This window comes from Danio rerio, chromosome 18, assembly GCF_052040795.2.
Source record: "Danio rerio strain M-AB ecotype USA chromosome 18, GRCz13ab, whole genome shotgun sequence".
NCBI lineage: Eukaryota > Metazoa > Chordata > Actinopteri > Cypriniformes > Danionidae > Danio > Danio rerio.
In genome coordinates this window covers 25,985,055-25,997,646 of record NC_141038.1, presented here as the reverse complement: position 1 = coordinate 25,997,646, position 12,592 = coordinate 25,985,055, and the positions used below count along the sequence as shown (strand labels likewise).

At 34.6% G+C, this 12,592-nt stretch overlaps 1 long non-coding RNA gene and 1 pseudogene across 2 annotated transcripts in view; one reads left to right on the top strand and one right to left on the bottom strand.

Annotated features, from left to right (window-relative positions):
* Nucleotides 1–1,169: 1,169 nt before the first annotated feature.
* Nucleotides 1,170–7,778, bottom strand: si:ch211-147m20.1p (si:ch211-147m20.1, pseudogene; annotated as a pseudogene). The gene is given in 9 exon segments (NR_197951.1): nucleotides 1,170–1,771; nucleotides 1,841–1,992; nucleotides 2,082–2,232; nucleotides 3,951–4,207; nucleotides 4,876–4,978; nucleotides 6,294–6,441; nucleotides 7,004–7,070; nucleotides 7,210–7,458; nucleotides 7,722–7,778. The product of NR_197951.1 is annotated as a si:ch211-147m20.1, pseudogene (transcript).
* Nucleotides 7,779–8,074: 296 nt separating this feature from the next.
* Nucleotides 8,075–12,592, top strand: part of si:ch211-147m20.3 — an 89,986-nt gene continuing 85,468 nt past the window's right edge. The window contains 2 exon segments of the long non-coding RNA NR_120393.1: nucleotides 8,075–8,176; nucleotides 8,839–8,976. This is a non-coding gene — a long non-coding RNA (si:ch211-147m20.3).

Below are 12,592 nucleotides of genomic sequence, written 5' to 3'. Positions count from 1 at the left end.
AGAAATGTCATCCACACTCTGATTATCTTCTAATGAAAAGTTACATATGTTTTCTTGAAGTGAGAGGTAAGTAAATATTGCTGTTGCATAGAGGCTTATGTTGTGTTAACATATAGGTTACAGTCTTTCATTTTAGACTTCTCTTTTTTGTATCAGTAAAGCATTTCAAAAGGTAACAGCTGGCTGTGTGACGGCCTCATGTTAAATAATTCAGACTTCTTATAAATATTGTACATTCACACTTGGATAAAATCTCACCCGAGATATCTCTTTGGGTTCAGGGCATTGAGAGTTCAGGCGGCTCCGCCGGTCCAATAATACACTTTATAGGACTACTGAGACACAGCAAGTATACATAATCTGTCAGGTAGGTTTTAATCTTATTTATTCTTATTTTCTTGCAGCATTTATGAAAATGTCAGCATGTATTTTTAAAGTTATAAGTAAAGTGTATTAGAATTATTAATGTGGATGTTTTTATTTGCTTTTGAGCAGTTAGAGAACTGCACCCTTTTTGTAAAACTGATGTAAAAAGCAAAGGTGGATGTTTTTATTTGCTTTTGAGCAGTTAGAGAACTGCACCCTTTTTGTAAAACTTATGTAAAAAGCTAAGCAAAATTGTCATTTAAACAATCATTGTTAAAATTTCTGTTGTCGACTTGGATTTCAGGTAACATTTTTTCTTCGACTGACAGTTCAAAGTTTAAAATACATTTAAAACATACAATAACAGTGAAATTTTGTCTTTAAGTGTTAAAGATGGAGCTGAACATTCTAGAAATAAACAGTATTATTTATAGATAGACTTTTGTGTACATTTAGAATAAAATATAAAACAACAAAAATTAAATATACATGTTTAAACTGTGTGAAATTTGGTAAAGGACACACTTTGTTTACTTTTTCTGAAACTGATTAATTAAATTTGCTAATGTTAATTTTAACATTCTCTTCCAGTATGAATAAATCTGAATAAGGGTTGATTATCTATTCATGTGTTAAAATATATGGATTTATGAAAGGATTGAATGTATGTTGAAAACAACCCTATTGTCCTTCATTTTTGGATTGTTTTTCAAATAACCAAGTGCTATTTAAACATACAGTATATAAGTTGTTGATTCCTAGAGAGTAATGAGACAATTTCCATAAAAATAAAAGGAAATTACTCCAGTTGTACACAAATACATGGTTTTATTTAGTTTTAATGATGTGACAAATCAGTAAACTCCACTAAACTTGTTTTCCAGCATTCAAAACTTTTTAGTGACACTGACACAATCGACACAAACTAGACACCAACATTTCAGTTGTGCATTTCAACCTGAACCAAAAAGCAACACCTCAAAATAAACTTAGAGCATTTATACTAAATAATTGAACATTCCCGGTATGTTGATATTATTTTTTTTCACTGTCAGACTCCAGATGGCATTACGTTTGGTTCACATTACAGTTTATTCTCTCCATCAACCAGCCAACTATTTGGAAGAGTTGTCAAATAGTTGTCAAAATAGGAGACTGAAAAAAAGTTTACATTATAAAACCTGTCAAAAAAGCCTGGCTATGCGAGGCTACAACTTTCAGAACTTTGAAAAGAGCTCATGATCAAACAGAGGAAGAAACATTTCAATGATATGCTGTCCATAATCTAGAAACACTCCAGAGAAGAAAAAGGAACGATAGCACGATTGAAAGGCACAATGGTGATCCTTACTCTTCTCCACCAAAAGCATCTTTGACAAAAATCTCAGTGTTCATTTGGGTAAATCTGCAATGTAAAAATAATGTACTGTTTTAAGTCTACCAGGAACATTGTAATGACGAAGAAACAACTGACCTCTGAATAAGATGGAGGAGGCTGGACGTGGAAATGACGAATGCAGCTGAATCCTGGACCATCCAACAACCAGTCTGGATGTGACTGACAGGTTAAAGTTCTTTGCTCCTCATATCGTTCTCCTGACATTACCTCTGCATAGCTGGGAGGGGCTTTATAATGAAATGATAATTAGACAAAGTTCATACAGCACATACATTTACCTTAATGACCAATTTATGTCCATCTATTCACAGTGTACCTTCAGCTACATCTGGTAGAGTAAATGTGGGGTATAGCAAACCCATAGTAGAACGACTGCTCATTTCAAACCTGTTGCCAAGAATATTGGTACAAATCACCACTGGAAGCTGCACCTCCAGATTTTTGGAACCTGGTATCTCAACAATAACCTGAAGCAGAGAAACAAAAGAAACATGCAACCACTCAAACAAGGGTGTTTATTAAGTGTGTGTTAACAAGAAGAGGTTGAACGTAATGATTTTATTTTGATAGTTGTCATTTAAAGTAGTAAATCAACATTTTGAGTGGCACAGTGGGTAGCACTGCCACCTCAAAGCAAGAAGGTCGCTGGTTCAAGCCCCAGCTACGTCAGTTGGCATCTGTGTGGAGTTTGGATGTTCTCCTTATGTTCAAGTGGCCAAGCTAAATTGGGTAAGCTAATTGTCCATAGTGTGTGTGTGTGTGTGAATAAGAGTATATGGGTGTTCCCCAGGGATGTCCATCCCCTGCGTAAAGCATATGCTGGTTAAGTTGGCCCCAGATTGATATATAATACTTCGGGACTAAGCCAAAAAGAAAATGAATTAATTATCCGGAATGTAATGTATGCGTGTAAGTCCTGGTCCTCCAGGTTAGGGGTTGAGCATTGGGCTAACAACCTACCTTGTAAAAATGAGATGTTACGGAACACCAACATTGTGTGGCTAAATATCAACTTTGATATAATCGGCCCTGGGAGTAAGGAAGTAAGATCAAAATTTTACTACTGTATAACCAGGGCTAGATTTATTCATAGACATTCTACACCAGGGATGAGCAAACTTGATCCTCGAGGGCCGGTGTCCCTGCAGAGTTTTGTTCCAACACTAGTCAAACACACCTGAACATGCTAATCAATGTCTTTAAGATCACAAGAAATCTATAAGCAGGTGTGTTTGATTAGGGTTGGAGCTAAAAAGTGCAGGACACCGGCCCTCCAGGACCGAGTTTGCCCACCCCTGTTCTACACTGTCAAAAACTTAATGACAAAAAGCCAAGACAACAAATATTTTTAAATTGATTGAAAGTATTTTAATAAGTCAATAAGGTTCCAACTAAATGTATTAAGTATTAACTTTTTTAGTTAGTTTGGTTGATGTAAGTTGAGATGACAAAGTTCATTTGATTCAACAAAAAAATTAGGTGAGCAAGAATTTTTTACAGTGTGTGCATGTGCCTATGTTTGCACGATCATGGCTGGGCCCAGTTACAATAAATTTTTCACTGTAATGCTAAAATGTAAGACAATTATTATACTAATAGGAACAAACATGCAAATTTACTCTATTTACTCACCCTTAAGTAGTTATACTGTAAACCTTTATGAGTTTCTTTCACCTGCTGAACAAAAAATAAGATGATTTGAAGAATGTTAAAAACCTGTGACTTCTAAAGTTGGAAAAACAAATATTACGGAAGTCACAGGTTTTTGGCTTTCTTTAAAATTTTGATTCTTGCTTTATATACCTTGACTCACATGTTTTTACGTTGATGAAATATCATACATCCATTCAATTTCCTTCGGCTTAGTCCCTTACTTATCAGTAACAGCTATTTCTGTGAACTGCAGTGCATATATATATATATATATATATATATATATATATATATATATATATATATATATATATATATATATATTATTATTATTATTATTATTTTTTTTTTTTTTTTTGCAGGTGAGGCACAACCACAACATTTATTTAAATGGTTTAAAGTAAACTAACTTTTTATGTATTTAAAAATTATTGGAAGCATTTGCTATACAAATCAGCAATATATTAAACATTGATTGAATTGTTTTTAAGTCAAAATGTTATACTCAGTTCCTCTAAAATTGATTACTCACTGAAAGGAAGTATTCCACCCTCAGGATGTCTGAATTCAGGATGGAAGGAGAAACTGGAGGAACCTTCAGTGCGTTTCCATTCCATCTACTGGAAAAGTCTGATGCCACTACATTTCCTCTAGCACTGGAAACCACCTGCTTGGTGATTTTTGTTTTGCCATTGGCCATGTAGGTCTGTTTCTGGTATAACACTGCTTTTGGCAAAACCAGGCGAGAGGAGCGGTTCTCAATCAGAGCATCGATTGGGATTGATTCTCCTTGAGAAAAAGTGAAGAGAGCGTGACAAGATGAAAAGCAACATATTTAAAATATCAAATGTTGAACAAATCAGAAGGAAATACTTTTTGAACATTCATATGTATATTGAAACAAACTCTTAGGAATCTGGGATGGTATTTACAAAACATCTTAAGGCTAAGAGTCGGTCCTTACTTGCCGATTGTGGACAAAAAATCCTGAAAATAAGCGGTGTGCCAGTACTAACTTTAGTACTTGTAAATGTTTTAAAAAATTCAGACATACTACTCGGCTTACCTACTGTTTTTCACATATTATATAGTAAGGATGTGTGCGATTTTAGATGAGATGCACTATTAGCTAAAATTTTTACTGCTATTTAGTAACTCTGAAAGGTAAGATAACATGTTTTATGAATTTGGAACCAGAAGTTTGGCAGTGATGGTGCCAAAGTTTGAGGTCAGTAGGATTTTTGGAAAAATGTTGTATTAAAAATACAGAAAGTATTTGTAAAGTACAAAAGTATAACTTATTATTATATTATTTCATATATTATTTTTGTGGAAACCTTCATACATCTTTTTTTATAAAAGGGTTAAAAATCTTACAACCTTTCAACAGACCATTTTGATTCACCTAGTTACAAATAACAAATAACCTAGTTAATAATATACTGATTTTCTCTTACCATTGCAATAACCCTGTCGGTCTATGTTGACAGTCAGTGAGATGGGACCTGAAGCAAAGATCCAACGCCCGATCATCTTCTTACAGGTTTGTGATACAGGAGACTGTAAGAAAAATTCTGAATCAGAAGACAAAATGAAATTCTGACCATTTAAATTCTACATTCTTATTATAAATAAACTCAAGATTCTTATTATAAATAAAATCAAGATGAATTACTGTATATTATTGCAGAGGTTTTTAAGAATGTTCCATACCTATGATATCATTATCATTATATTAGTTTTCCCTTGCCTCAAAGGGGTTCAAAATAATTGTACAAACACAAATTTAGAGATCATGAATGTTCTAAGTATTTATACTATAATATAAAAAATAAGTAATTAAATTTTTTCCACTTGACTGAGACTGAGCAAAGTGTCATATGTGATTCGACCTCACTTATACTGTATCGACCATTTTGAGAGATGTAAACAAATACAATGGCCCCAACAAATTTTCTGTTTTACATTTTTTATTTTTATAGCTTCCGAGAATCCAAAAAGAGCCACATATTAATAAATAATGTTATGGCAGCTGTTTTAACATTAAGTTTTGATTGAATTGCCTCTTGTTACAGTAATGAAATAGTTTCATATCAAGCAGGAAATGTTCATGGGCCAATGACATGACCACATTAAAATAGTCTATATATAGAATTAATGCATAGTATGAATGAAATAAAAAAAAATGTACTACAAACGCAATGTTAAAATTGTCATGTAGCATTCACAACGCCTCTTCTGTGGTATCTCAGAATAGTTAATTGCATAGTTAATTGGAATTGTAAAAATGAGTGAGTAAGTATACTTTAGAATCACCCCAGAAGCAGTAGATCTTTTCAACAGTATCTGGATGCAGCGATGCAATGTCAGACACAATGCACTCAAATGGAGCCAGTGATGTCACTGTGACGGGTAGGATTAGGGGTGTGGTTAGGTGAGCCCATTATAAAAGCATTGGATGCAGCCCAGATTGCACTGCACCAAGTCTGCAGCCAGACCCCTCTCGATCTTTTGGGTATTTTTCTGCTTACTGTTTCATGAATACTCGAAATTCAGACATCAATTATGTTTGAAATAATAATGTAGGATAGAGTAGAAATTGCATTTGGTTTGAAACTTTGTGACTTTTAAAAAGCAATGTGTAATTTAGACATACTGTTTCTGCCATAATGTCATATGACTTATGCCATGAGTGGTGTTTCTGCACTGCCATTTACAAACCATTCCTGTAGCCTCATATGAAAGGGAAGCGTCCATCAAATGCACATTTCAGCAGCACAGAGATAGTACTTTTGTCTACTGTTTAATAAATACAGTGGATTTGGACTACACTTCTGAATATCTTGAATTGGGTGGGCATTTTTGATATACTTACTATTAATGTTGGCAAATTGACATCAATGTGATTAATGATGCAAAGATCTCTGCAAACACACTGATTCTCATTGAAAGGCCTTTTTAAAACTGCCTGCACCATGTAGTGAACACGACCATGTTTTCCAGAAAATGAGGAAACCAAGGGGCTTGGAGACAAGAAAAAGATTGAGGTAAAGTTAGTTTTATATTCACACATTCAGACTTTCTCCTTAATATTATAACTTCACAAAAATACTATTTGCAAATTCTAAGGAGTAAAACCATATTAGCAGCCAATGACTATCAAAGTACAACATTGTCTACAGTCAATTAAATAAAGCTAATGTTGTTTTCAAGTCATCATAGCTTACACGTGGTTTTAGACCGAATATTCAAAGTACCACGGTAAACAATATAGGGAGCATGTCACAAGTTGTTAGTGAACAAATGTGGGAATATAAAACCAACTTTACCTCAATAGAAAAAAGGTCATTGGTGTTCATATGAGAAATAAGAGGATACATTCTTTACACATATAGATTTCAAAATAATATTTAAACTTTGTGTTAGGACTAAACGCAACAAAGAAAAAAATATATAATAATAATAATGTTTCAGTACATCTTTAACACCAGGCAAATAAGAGCATCCACTTATTGACTGTGGGAGACCCAGCATAATGGAGTTATGCTGGCCCCTGTCCCATTCTCACAATCGTGCCCTACTTACCTCTGAGGTAGCTGTAGCACAAAGGGGATTACATGTGTGCCACTATCAAGGATGAAGTCCTGGATACCTAATCAGACATTAATGAATTAAACGGTACCACATTCATAGGTTTGAAGCCAATTGAACATGTCACACTTTCACCATCACAAATATACATGCAAAGTGCAAAAAAAAAAAAAAAATGTTATGCACTGCAGAAGGCCTACCTGCAGCTCCTACAAGTGTCTTGGATAAGGAAAGGTATTTTCTCTCTTCTGAACAGCGGGACTGCCTATGCATCCAGCTCACCTGAGCATATCCTTTCAGCAGAACTTTTATAGTTTTGACTGTGGTTTCTCTTGAAAGTTTGAGAGAAATATGTCCAGACACTACTTCACCAGAGCTGTAACCACCTCTCTGCTCATTGTCAAGGACCAAATCCAGTGTTTTTTCTTCAGTAGGTGTCATGTTGGTTTCTGTTGAAGCAATAATGTGTATATCATTATCTATTAGATTTTCACAATGCTAATACACGCTCGCGCGCGCACAGGGGCATTTGTTTGCCTGGTGAGGACACTGCATACGTGAAAACAGTTCCCTTGCTGTTTGTAAAAGTTTGATATAATACAAATGTTTTCTAATTGATATCTTTATTAAGGTAAACATAAATAATACAAACACACATGAATCAAATTTGGCGGACAAAAATAAATAAACAAAATAATTTGGTCTCACTAACTTTGCTGAAGAAGCCCAACCACGCCTCGCGCAACGCAGGCCACGCCCAGTGTTTTATTTGTACACGGCAATTGGCTAAATTACATGTTTTCAGTCCCTACTCCCGCCCATCTAAATCTTTCGGTGTGTCTGATTTTTAAATAAATAATTTAAATAAATGTACCCTCATTAAAAAATTGATTTAAATATAATATTTATATTTAAAAAAAATATTAAGATATATATACTGGATATTTAAACATGCCCACTTTTCAGGCAAATCCATATCAAATCAGATTAGACATGAGACCGCCTACACATTGTTTTAATTGGTCAGTTTTTGACTCCAGAGCCAATAAGCAATCATTATGAACCACTATGGATCGTTACGTTTAGATGTATGCAGAAGCTGTTGCGGTGAAATAGTTTCTCACTACTAGAATCTTCCAAAATAAAGCTATCAAAAGAGTTAATGAGGTACGTTCGCTTTGTTCAGAGCACAGTGTTATCATTATTAGTATTATTTACTGCATTGTTTCTATGTTTATGTAGGCTAATTGTACATGTCCACCACTTTCATCACAAACGTGGTGTGTGCTAACTTAACGTTAGTGTTTTTAGACAGTAACGTGATGCCACCACGTTTTTTAAATTTAGGATGATAATACAACTCTGGTTTTCTCTATTTTCCATTAATATTTTGACTAAAATGTAAAATTGTGTTTTAACTATTAACTTAAATGCAGATTGAAAATCGTATCCTTGTTAAAAAGGTTTCATGTTTTCATATGTAACGAGTAGTATTCAAAACAAATGAACATTTCACTAAAGACGTGCTTCTAAAAGGCTTTTAGAGGATTAATAATATTTTTAAGTTCTTAATATATGTGTTTTTTGCTAGATATAGATCTAGATAAAAATAAAATACCTAATTTCTGAGGTTACCTTTGTTTTGTGTGGTCAATTCACGCTTTGTAAGGGACTAATAAACATCTATTCAGTTTAACACACACATATATTACATACAGTCATGTTAAAGATTTAAATGTCACACAGGCCACTTTGTTGGGATTATATTGTTTACAAGTTTTTACAATTGAGATGCAGACAGCAAATAACACTAATTTTTCTATTGCCAGGATAAGGTGTTTGTTTCGTTATCTGTTTAGATGACCTCACACTTATCTTGGGTCAGCCTCCATCCCACCTTGAGGGTGTTCAACTGAAGAGATTCTCCTGTCCCTGCTGAAGTGTCTTCTCTTTATCACCACCCAATGGTCAGTAAGCAATCCTACAAGACAAGTGTCCTCAGCATTATGCGCTCACTACAGTGTTAATGAAAGCAGCATTTACAGCAGAGCACCACTATTGTTTACAAGTGATAAGCACACACTACTTAAATATTTGTGTCTGGGTAATAACAGCAATCCGTTGCATTCAATCTCCAAAATCCAAATATTTATTTTCACATTCAAAAGATATTCTCCACCTATTGACCTTTGTGATCATAATTTAATTGACTACAATAACAAATGCAATGAAAGGAGGATCGGCGAACTCATTCGCAGTGATGCCGAATGCGGTCGAAAGCAGTAACAGTTAGATGTACTGCATTGTTTGATAGGATTATTCAGCATGAGCGAAAAAGGGAGGTCAGAATCAGGTCATTGCATGCAATAATCTCAGTTACAGGCGCCATCAGTACAGAAAATGTGAGGGTTTGCAGCTTACCTAGAGTGTATGCGAGTTGTGCTGTGTGTGTATGTGTGTGTGTGGACTGCAATCTCCCCTGTGGGCTAATAGATTCGAGATGACATGTTCTCCGCTTCCATGCTGAATGTTCAGTGAACTTTCTGGCACAGAGGCTGCCTCTAAAGTGGGTTCAACCAGAGGTTAATATAAACAAACAGCAGAAAATGGAGAGCCAGGGATTATTAAATGTTAGGATGACTGACAAATCCCTCATTGCCATTAGCCCCTGGCCTTCACCTATGCCCCGCTTTCCAAAAAATACTGTACCGTGGCCCGACAATTTTCTTTCGTTCTTTCTTGTTTTTTTTTGAAAGTGCCATGTTTAGTGCCAGCCATTGGGGGCTGGGATTTGTAATGCGCGGTCAGGATGTGACTCACTTGGTCAGAGAAAGCTTTTGCCAAAAGATCCCATCATTACGGATGAAAGATGAGCTAATGAGTTTATGAATATGAAGTGTTGGGAGGTGTTTATGACTGCAGATGTGGCATCATCTAACACAGGGCTTTTCGGTCTTTTAAATGTCATGGACACCCAAATACAATATGACTGAAACGTGAAAACAGTATTTAGTAAAATTATTATTATTTACTGGTGACATTTAATGTAGTTAGTTGCTATTAAGTAAAAAGAAAACTACACAAACTTAATCTAATTATGGATAATTTCAGTCTTATTATTTGTGCATTAGTTATTTTGTCTACACTTATATGTGTTTCATTTAATAGTTTTATTTATTTATTATTATTATTATTATTATTTTATTTTTCATTATTGATTGTAGTAGTAGTATTATGTTTATCACTTGTTTTCACATGCATAACTTTTCTACTGACCCCTTTGAATTACTCTGAGCAAGCATATAATTCCTTAATATCACATTATGACTTGTATTGTAAATTAGTAGACATCACAGATTATTAGATTTTTTTGTTTTTAAGCATGCATTTGTTGTCTGGGTGTTAGGGTTCAAACAATTACACGAGTATACTTTATGACTATTCAGAGCAATTAAAACAATTAAATTTTCACTTAAAGGTGTTTTTACCACATGATCAACACTATTTGACCTAAACTTGACCTATTTTGTTATTTGATATATTTTATTATTGACAACTTTTTATATGTAATATTATTATAAAAAAATACATGAGCAAATATGAATTAAGTGTAAAAATAAATACAATTAAATAGATGGAAAAAAAGAGCAATACTAGCAGGCTGAATTACATAATGTGCACTTATATGAACGTAAATATTTAAATATTACCTATAATTATGAAGTATTCTTATAAATTATATTTTGCATTTTAAGAAAAGTGTTTATTTTTCATAATTTAGAAAATCACACACACTGCCCTCTTGTGGATAATACCCCAAACTGCATGACTTTCAAATAAATTGCTTCTTTTCAACTTTTTGTGATTATAACAATGAAACATCACCATCTACCATCATCATTTGCAGCTTGCTTAAAAAAAAAAAAAGTGCAGCGAGTTTAGTCTGTTATCTACGGATGGGTAAACCTTAATTGCAGCTCAGGCTTTGACAGATTGTGTATGGAAAATGATTGTGGTTTTTTTTCCCTCTAGTTAACAATAACTGCAGCCCTTCTTTGAAATTTCTGCTCATATGGAAAGAGTTAATTCCAGGATGTGAATTGTCCCTGTCCGAGCAGCTGAAATTTATCACTGCCAGCACCAATGTGCAAATTTTGTGATGTCTGCAGTGCATTGTTAACAGTGATTGTCATCTAATTAAATCGTGGCTCGTCACAAGAGATGCTTTTTATGCTGAGATAAGCATTGGGAGTCTACTCAAGCGTTCCCAAGATCAATAAAGATGTTCCCTTCTGGATTACGAATAGTCTGAGGGTTACACGGGGCAGAGGAATTAATTAGGAAAGAATTCTTATATCCCCCCATAGACATGGACGCAGTTTAACTTTCATAGTTGGGTAGTTGAGGTGTGAAGGGGGTATTTAAGTGGTTTGATATCAGCTTTCACTGTGCTTTAATGTAAATGGTTAAGTAAAAAAAACTTTTGAATTCTAATCTATCCCAGTGATATCAATGAAAAGCTGAAACTGCTGTTAAACAGATGGGCGGCATGGGTTTTCAGTGGTTAGCACTGTAGCCTCACAGCAAGGTCGCTGGTTTGAGTCCTGGCTGGCTCAGTTGACATTCCTGTGTGGAGTTTATGGGTGTTTTCCAGTACTGGGTTGCAGCTGGAAGAGCATCCGCTGTGTAAAACATATGCTGGATAAGTTAGCAGTTCATTCAGCTGTGGCGAATCTTGATGAATAAAGGGACTAAGCAGAAGGAAAACGAATACATAGATTTTTTTCACAAATTTAATTAATGCAGTTTCATGGTCATTACTTCAGTATTTACTTCAGTACTTACCATCTTCAGTGTCATGTGATCTTTTAGAAATTACTATAATAGGATGGTTTGCTGTTACGATCAATTATTTTATTTATTATTATTATTATTAATATTATTATTTTTGTTTATTGGTTTTAATAAACATACAAAAAATTACAAAGACAAAGATATCAGTAAACAAGTATAGCAGCAAAAGTCTTAAAATAAATAAATAAACAGACAAACGAAAAAATAAATAAATAAACAAATAAATAAATAAATAAATATGTGGCGAGGGGGCGTGGCCGAGAGCCGTGGGAACGGGGTGAGGCCACCGCGTAAGTGGATACACCTGCCGTCCGCACCTGCCTCGGATCTCACGGAAGGAGCTCTGGACCATAAGAGGAGGACCGATGGCAGAGGAAGCCGAGAGAGGACCGGGCCCGGACATATTTTACTTTTGCTTTCAGTTTGACGGAGACTGCCGTCCGTTTGTTTTGGTTTAGACGGCAGTCTCCGTGAGGAGCTGCCGTCATTGTTATTAATAAATATTTTAAAGCTCCGTCGGTTCTCCGCCTTCTTCCGGCGGCCAAAGGGCCGTAAACTTTATTACAAAATAAATCCAAATACATAGAGGAATCCTTATTTTTTGAAAGACATCCTCTTTATTTCTTAAGCATGTATATTGTTCAAGAGCATTGTTTCATTCAAGAGTTAGATTTTTTAATTTGTTCGTTAGTTGTATTAATCATTATTAGTGTTTATTTTATCAAAAAT